Source organism: Alligator sinensis, unplaced genomic scaffold, assembly GCF_000455745.1.
Source record: "Alligator sinensis unplaced genomic scaffold, ASM45574v1 scaffold238_1, whole genome shotgun sequence".
Classification (NCBI taxonomy): domain Eukaryota; kingdom Metazoa; phylum Chordata; order Crocodylia; family Alligatoridae; genus Alligator; species Alligator sinensis.
In genome coordinates, this window is record NW_005842603.1 from 295,076 (window position 1) to 304,701 (window position 9,626).

Here is a 9,626-nt window from a genome sequence, read left to right on the forward strand (position 1 = left end):
GATTAGGCACACTTCTTTCATATCAGTACAGTTCAAGAAAATGTTACAGTAAACTACTAGGTCAATTCCATCCTCATTTATTGAATGCAATGCCACCCAAGCTAAAGGGATTGGAAAAAAGCAACTTGATACAAAATCGGGCCTATTGTGTGTATTTTTAAAACTGTGGGTTTAGAAGTCAGATAAGATCTTATTGTAGGAGAGCTATAAAATGCAGGCCCTTCAGCAAGTGTCCTCTAATGATACCGATGACTTTTAAAATTGTCATCCCAGCTCATTTCAAACAGCATATCTCATGTCAATCTACAACTCATTTTTTCTCATCCGCTTTAAATTTCATCCTGTTATTTGTGCCCCAATTACAGCCAGAATGCACTGAGGGGTGAACAAATACAGATGGCAAATCAAGCATAACACAAATTTGAAAAACTGCCCATGCAAGGCAAGTGATATTGTCCCATGTTTACAAATTGTACAAAATAGTTACCATAGAAGCATCACTTTGTTTGGCTTACTGTTGCTGCGATAAGCTACCACAACATAGATACAACAAGAATTCAGAGGCTTATAGTAAAATAGTACAAACTTTATAAAAGGCTTCTAATCTTGACCAATAACTAATTGGTATTATGCAAAGCAATAGCTGCACCAAATTCCTAAGCATTTAGAAGCCCAAACTCCCAGCAACCCTCTGAAAAACAATTCTATAGATAGCAGTGGAAATTTTGCCAGGCAATGTGTGCAATAAAGGGTGTAAACAAAGAGGAACTTTTTGCTTATGGTCTGGTTTAGACACGGATGGAAATGATACAAGAGATAATGGCAGAAGCCTTTTTCTGGAGACTGAAAAAATAACACCTGCTGTTGCAGCCATGCAGTCAACCTTGTTGTGCTGGTTTCCGAAAATTACCACTACCCCATTATGTCTTTGCCCATGGTTCTGTTTTTGGCTGCCCCGTGCTTTAGCTTCTTCAGTAGAAAGGGTAGATGATGCCCCCATCCCAGATTATTTTGCAGCCTGATGGGAGAAGGAAAACATTAGGGGTGTGTGAAGTGGGCCCTGTTTTGAATTTGGATTCAGCTTGATTCAGGGGACTGATTTGATTAGTTGATTCACATCACTGTCCTGATTCAATTCAGGAAAATCCAAATCTAAGATTCGATTCTGATTTGGAGAATCAGCAATTCAGCCATAGACACAGCTTTAAATGTTTTTTTCTACATACTTTGAGGTACCATGTGCGGCTCACGAACAGTGAAATGGTGGGGCAGACGGAACGTCCCACAGAAGCATTGGGGCGGGGGAGAGGCGTGGGGGGGGGGGGGGGGTGGGCTGCATGCTTAGCAGTGGACCGGGAAGTGGACAGAAAGTGCTTCCAGTCCACTTCCGGGTCCACCGTTGAGTGCATGGGGAACCTCCCCCCATGCCCTCCCTCCAGCTCTGCAGTTGGCCACAGGGGGACCCCGGGTACTCCCCACCAGACCCAGGAGGCACCTGGGCCGAGCCAGGGCAGGGTGGAGGGAGAGTCACTCACATGTTCCACAGCGGACCTGGAAGTAGACCAGAAGTGCTTCTGGTCCATTTCTGGATCTGCCGCAGAGTGTGCTGGGGACCCCCACACGCTCCCATGTGACACTCCATCCACCCCAGCATTTCAGCGTTCATGAGCTGCCTGGTACCTTGAGGTATGTAGAAAAAAACATATAAAGCTGACTATGTCCGAATCATCGAATCTCTCTGAATTGAATTGGAGGCTTCTGATTTGATTCAGAGATATTAATGTATTCCCTGATTCAATTCAGAGACTCAGCTGCTGAATTGGGGCAAATCTCTACCAAATCAAATCAGCAACTGAAGCTCCACACAGCCCTAGAACACATACTTTTGAATCCTGATGTGAACATAAAACAGAGGGTGATTATTCTAACCATGAGGCTGATTTGCAAAAGAAGGCATCAGCACCAGAGGCCACTGCATTTTGGATGGAACTCAGCAGTACCTTTGTCACTTAGGCACATGATAAAAGGACACCCCAAAATCAGCCACCTCTGCTCCGGTGGAACTAAGGCAGAATTTCAGCACTCCCCTAGTAGGACATGCCTGGGAGCTCAAATGTAGATGCCTAGGCAATATTTCAAACCCAAAAGGAAGAGTTTAATGACTTTAAGAATGTAATAGGTTTTTTGTGGCTGTTGAAACAGAGTCATTTTGGATTGCTCTTGGACAGTTAGGTGATTTTAAGTACATAAATCCAGGTCAGTGCCTGCAGACACCTCTCTGTACCTCAAATTCTGTACCAATTTCTCTGTACCTCAAATTCTCATCTTTTGGCTGTCTTGTTTGTTCAGAACTTTTCAAGCTGAGGACTCTACAAGCTATGTGTCTGTTAGGTTCACAACCCATTAGGACTATAATCCATACTGGGGCCTCTAGATGCTATAGCAATAAAATAATAATTACTCTTCACAGTTCCTGTGAACAAAACACAGGCTTTATTTCCCTTTAAAAACTGCCAACTGCTTAGTGACAAAAGGGCTAAGAAAGCATCTTATCTTTGTGTAGTAATGGCTTTAACATTTAAATCAAGGCTTTTGATTTGCAGTTTGAATATTTATAAGAAAATAAAAGTGTTTCTGAGCTAAGGCTTTACATGGCCAACTTCTAACAGAGTGGGTTTTTATAGTCTTTACAAATGAGGCTTTTAAAAAGAAAACAAACCTAGAGTGGGGCTTAATGGAAGTTTTATAATTATATATTGCACATTTACTCTTCCCTTGAGGCATCAGAGTCTTTCCTTCTTCAATGCATGTAACATCCATTGACATTTATGCTAGTTTTGTACATTAGCAAGGAAGATCCCATTCATGGCCTATATTTCAGGGAGTTCTGTTAGATAAGGGTTATAGGAATAAGCCACTGGAATGTAACTAGCTTTTCTGAGGCACATACGCTAAATATGGTGCTGCATTTCACAGCAACATTAGCAGTATTTAGGGGATTTTGCACACTGCTTCCAGTCTGACTTGTTGACATCATGGTGTCTTCACACATACTTTGGGGCTAAACAGATTAATGATGATTCAAACATACAGTAATGTTCTTCAGTGCCAATTCCAGGAAGAAAAGATGTTAAAGCATATCTGATTATTTTTAGCCTTCCCAGACCTTAAGCAACCAGCTGTTGCCTGAGAAAAGGTAAACTTTTCTTAGCCAACAGCAAAACAGTGATTTTCCCAATGTTACAAGTGGCAGAGCATCTTTTAGGCTTTACTCATGGGGCGTGTCTACATGTGTCTTTATGGTGCCATTGTTACTGCACCATGATTTAGTACTTCCTTTTACAAGTACTAAATCATGGTGCAGTAACAGCCCATACTGTGCTGTATGTGTGGTACATGGTTATTTTTAGCAGCTACTTTGCCATAGCAGTGTGCTATACTGGTGGGGAAGGGGAGGTGGGGGAGAGGGCAGGTGACTCATCATTATGGTGAAGTAACTGCTGGTCATGTGTAGATACCTGCAGAGACTATTTCGCTGCTATGGTGATGTAGCATCTTGTGTAGACACGACCTTAAAGTAGTACATGTTTGTGTAGGTGGAATTAAATTGCTTTAAAATAGTAAACTGCTATGGAGAACACAGTGCCTCTGGGTACAGTTGGTTTTGAGCCATGCTGTGTTATTAAAGATCTCCCAAATATCTTTACCAGTAATATCTGCATTTTAGGGTATGAACACACTTTGGTGGTACCCAATTGACAATCACACAGCTTACTTTAAGCTATGTGAAAGCAGACTGGGTGCATATATTCACCAGTGCCAGAAACTGTGATGGAAACCAGATCTAACTATGAAAAATAATTTGGGGTGGGAGGGAGGGGCAGGTGGATTCAGGAGGCAGTTTAGTGGGTCCACTTGGGTAGAAGAGGTCACAGGATTGGTGAGAGAGGGTGATGGCATGTCCATGGAAGAATTGGGAGGCTAAAAATAACCTAGTTAGGGTGGTGGGGATTGGAAAAGTACAGCCTGGGGTTTGGAGTGAGCAGCTGGGCTTTCCCAGCCCTGGGCCTATGCTCCAAACACATACAGACATTTGGCAGATATAGCTACACCATTTCCAATCTAACTTATTTCACCTCTCTAATTAGGTCTGTCTATGTGTAACATCTGACCATCATGTTTATTTGTTTTTTATGTTGGTCATGGTATAGCTGAAGAGTTATTGAAAAACTCCTGAGGAGTTGTTGAAAAATTACAATCCCGCATGTCACTGATTCCATAAAATAACTCAGTAAAGTTGAGTTGAACAAATATTTTGAGACATATTTTTTTTTATTTCAGATGTAGCCTGCTCGAAGTCCATGCCTACTTCATAATGCCCTTCAATTTATTTTCAATTTTTCCAAAAAAAGAGAAAAGTATTTGTATTTGTGTGCATATTCCTTTCTTGCACAAACTATTTAATTGCTTGTTCACTTAACTGGACTCTAGTGTGAACTTTTGGAAATTCTTCTCTTTTTGCTTTTTGTTAAGTTTTGCCTAAACTCTAAAAGGAGTTCATGGGCACTGTATTTTGTCATCATCATCAAACATTCTCCAAAAAAAACCCTTCCAAAAACAACAACAAAAAAAACTTGATGTGCAGGTGCAATCCTACAATAGTTCAAATATACTTGGAGTCTTGGAATTAACTTTGTCAACATGTCACCCAATTTAAAATATTTCACTTCTGGGCAAGTCAGTAGGAATTGTACTATAAACTTTTCCCAGTATGAAGACGGAAGTCATAACAAATGAGAATATAGCAATGAGTTTTATTTCATTTGGCTCTTTAGTAACAAAAAATGTCCAATTTAGGCTGAATTCAGCTTCAAAATTATTAATAAAGTAAAATGATGGTCATTATAATAAATTTTCAGTCATATTGTCATAAGTTATGCCTTGTATACCCTTTCATAGCTATGCATATTTTGACAGTGCCAAGTTCTATTGGCAAATGTTCATATATTTGTTCATATAATTTTCTAGTTTTACTTATATTCTTCTCTTGCAAATATAAAATTCTCAAATTTCTATGTATTAAATTAATTCAAATTACACCAAATTGTATAGTGTGGAGGGGGGGGAGGGGGGACTCAAGAAAAAAGTCAGCAATCCAATGTTTGTTCCACTTTACATATTTAGTAGTGTTCATTATTTTTTTTTTATTTGCTTACCTTCAAATACAGAATGAATGGTAAAAATACAATGGTTTGCACAGAATCACACCACTCATCCATTTTAGGAAGTTTCTGTAAGTATTCTACTAACTTAGTTTTTATCACTCCAAAAAATCTGTCATTAAATCCTTAAACCTATTAAACTGCAAAACCAGAAAAATTCTCAACTCTGCTATGAAAAATAATCTTGAAGCTGTATATATAAAAACAAAATATCTACGCTTATTTTATTATGAAGTGGGAACAAACAAGAAGGTGGCTACTAAAATGTTGGTGTAGCAAGAACAATAATCACCATATCATTTTCTCTTTAACAGGGTTAGAATTTTATTTTAGCAAAGTTAATGCCACGCTATAGTTTCATAGATTCATAGACACTAGGGCTGGAAGGGACCCCAGAAGATCATCAAGTCCAGCCCACTGCCCAAGGGCAGGAAGTCAGCAGGGATCCAAAATATCAGAAAGATAAACATCCAATCAAGTTATCAAGCACAATTTTATTAAAGATATACTGTTTCAATCAAATGATTGTACAAGTTAGTGAGATGTGATCCTTCCTCTTCAGTCCCTTAATATTCAGCAAAAGTACTGAAGAAGTGTAAATATTCTTTCAAAACTACAATCCCAGGAAGATCCCTATGGCTCAGGCATAATGCCAGACTACTTTATACAATACTTCATAGATTTTGGACAACATGTGGCCATTAGAGGATCCTCCGAGAGGCAGCCATTATTAATGGCAAGAAGCAGCTCAGGATTCTTAGAGTTCAAAGCTAGCTTAAAGCCACCATAATCTGTTCTGCTGGGAATTCTGCATAGTGTTTCTTAAATGCAGAGCAGGATCAAGGCTTTGTGTTTACCCCATTATATAAAACACATGCACATTTGTATTATACTTGTCTTGGTAAATATTTTTTTTTCCCAACCGAGGAAATGTTGAAAAAACCATGACAGCCTGTGAAGGTCTCAGCTTACTTAACTAAAGGCATTATAAACTGATACTTTCCCGATGCGATCACTTGCCCATATGCCATAGTGGCGGTCCCGACTCTTGCCTGCCTCATCTTGATGTTAAAAGAAGATCTAGATCAGGAGGTGTTGATTATAACCACCACTTGACACTATTATCTTAAGATGATCCCTTCTGGGGCTCCAACCTCCTCTACACCCCAGTCAAGCACCACCCAGATGTTATTCCACCATTCATTAGCCTTGATTTTACACAGCAGTTTTCTTTTCTCCCTCTTTTTCTTTTTAGTCTCACATGCATCTGGATGGTTAACTTGATGGACTATGGTCTACATGGACTATCAGACTTCATCATCAGTCTCAGGTAAGTCCAGAGTTTATTGTTCTTGTAGTGAAACCCCCTTTTTAACCAGAACACATAAAGGAAAACAACTCAAAGGAAAAGAAATAAAGCCCATCTGGGCTGCAGTTCCCCAAACCCTTCTTAGCTTCAGGATATACTTGTTCACTCAGGAAGGATATCCTTCCCCTTTAAATATAGCTGTCAGTTTCAGGTTGCCTGACCCAATATTTCATTAGCCTGCCAGGCCGCAGGCTCGACTGCTCAACTAAACAAAAGGAAAATGAAAGTAAAATGTGTACTTGCTGTTTGGCTTCAGCCACGCTCCTCCCGGCTAGCCCTTACTTCCCCAGCAGGCATCCTACCTCTACCACTGGTCCACTCGGTGGTGTTTCCAGCCAGTGCCTCTTGGCTTAATTGAGCTCTTTGGAGTTCCTCAGCCAGCTGGCAGCTGGCTCACCACCACTGCGGGCATCCCACCTGCCTTGCCAGGTTTCATGATTCAGGAGTTCTTATTTTTGCCCCTCATCTAGGTCCTCACTTTCCTCCTCTGTCCTCTGGGGCCACTCTAGCCTCATAGAGCAGATGCTCTGGAATCATGGTTCCCAAAGAGCTCTTTTGCCCTTCACTGGCTCCTGCTGGCTCTTGGTAAGTACCTCTGGTGTTTCCTCTTCTCCACAAAGCCTTTTGAATGAACTAGATTTTATAAAAATCAAGTGCTGATGAATAATTAACAAAAAAGAAAAGTTTCTATTTGTCTGTCTGTTGACCAAACACACATGTCTGAATAGCTTTTCAGGTCTGTAAGAACCCAACCATCAATTTGGAAGACTAAAAAGGTACCTTAGGGAGCAAGGTTTGATGAAAATCATAATTTAAGTGTTCGATGAAGAGATCAGATATAAAATGATTATTTCCATTCTTGGTATTTATTCACACTTCAAGAACATTACTAAAGGGCACAGGACAAAAAAAAGAGGAGGCAAATACCATTAATCATTCATTTAATTTCTACAAGTAAGTCTTATTTGATTTGAGAAAGGAAAGTATTTTACTGGTTTTGTATTTTAGAGAGCAGCTTTGAATTAAAGTAAAAAGCACAGAGCAACCACTAGATCTATACTTTTAATCTAGGAACATAATACCTCTATATATCTTCAAAAGGGAGTCATCTACCTTGACGCACATACTTTTGTGGGTGTTTTTCTGGTTCAATTTTCAACATGAACTGTATAGGCTCCAAAATGGAACTGTCCTATCTAATAAGAGGTTAAAAGACCAAAACTTCTAAAGCAAAACTATCTTTCAGATTTAATAAACCTCATCAGTAGAGATGGGGATTTTTTAAAGTAAATAACAAAATGCATTTTTGGTCATCCTAAAACTTTTCAGTAATTAGACCTGAATGCACTGTCTGAGGAAAGAATTCAGGAATCTTGTGACAGCTTGCATAATATAAATATTTTTTTCAGGTAATGTTTGGAGCCCAAGTGGGCTGGCCACCATGGTCAGACTCATTTTCTCTCTCTCTTTCTGCCTCAGTGAATATTTATTTCGGCTTTATAAAAGGTGGAAGTGTGTCTATAGCGCAGAAAATAAAAAGCAGTCTAACTCAGAATGAACTGTTTGGGTACCATCCTGTCAATTGTGGGTTCATATCTGCTTTGGCAGACCAGAACTGAACTAGAGTCTCCCTGTTGTAGGAGTTCTGGGTGCCCTAAATTACTGGGCATTGCTTCTCCCTTTTATAATCTAGCTTTTCATTTCCTTCCCTTTAATAACTGGTATTTATAAATATAATATGATATTCAAGAAAACAGAATGGTCCATTTGACCTAATATAACATATTTTGTTTTTTATTTTAGTAAAGAAATGTACTTCAGTTTCTGGTCAATCTGAACAGATTTGTTATTGTTGTTTTCTGTTTCTTTAATCAGTTCTGATCCTGAACCAGGAAAAAAAAACAATTAATCACACCCAACTGGGGGGAGGGGGAGTAGATGAGGGAAGATCATTTATATAATGGAAGCAAAGGTTAGTCTTGACTTACAACTGAATGAACCCATAGCTTGGCTGTACCAAATCCTTTGCACGCCTAAGTTTTAGAACTAGTACATTTTATGTCTAGTGTACAGTTCTACAAATGCAATAGTGATCATACAATCCTAACCAATTCATGTTCAGCTATTCAATATTATATTAGAACAACATAAAAGGTTTGAATTATGTTTCATACCCATATAAAATACAATGGGGGGAAGGAGTTTAAAGAAAAAATAAAACTATTGCAAATTCTCAATTTCTCAAAGCCCCAAGATGCTTAAGTGACTCCAGGGAAGAGATAAGCATTATTTAAACTCTCCTTGTTTTTGTATTTGACTGCTTACATAATAGCCATAGGCAGCTTAGAAAAAGATTGAAAAAGTGGCAAATTTTTTGTGAAACATCCTCTGATTTTTCGTTTCTTCTTTTTTTTTTTTTCTTTTACTAAAAAGAATCAAGGCCTCCAAACTCAAATCTATGCTGATTAATTTCATTCCTGCCATACATAGTACAATACATATGGAGGTTCTGTTCATCTTAACCTCTCAGAACATAATATCTTTCTCAGTGGGTTTCTCCTCTAATAGAAAAAGAGACTGGTATGGTAGGTAAAAAAAATTCTGTAGCACATGGGTAGATGACTTTATGGATTTTACAATTGGATTCACACCTTCCTTCCATGCTGTTGGCACTGGATTTATGACCCAGATACCTTGTTCTGGGAGGTCCCAAAACTCTCAGACGAACCATGACCCATTTGATAATAGGCTAATTTTATTGATACACAGTGATAGCAAATAAAAATAATGCAAACAATTCTATATCTACCAGTCCCAAGGTTCACAGAGTCAAGGTACGTCTAGCCAGTATGTGAGCTTTACTCCTGACTTTCTCTCTTGAATGTCAGATGTCAGCAGCCTGGAGGTTGGAGGCCGAGCCTCCCCACCTCCCCTGCAGTGGGTTGGGTGAGGTGGGCTGGTGGTGTGCACTCTGTCCATGGTGGCCTCAGGTTCTTCTATTGGGGACCCTTTGCTGCACTGAAATCCTTTCTTTT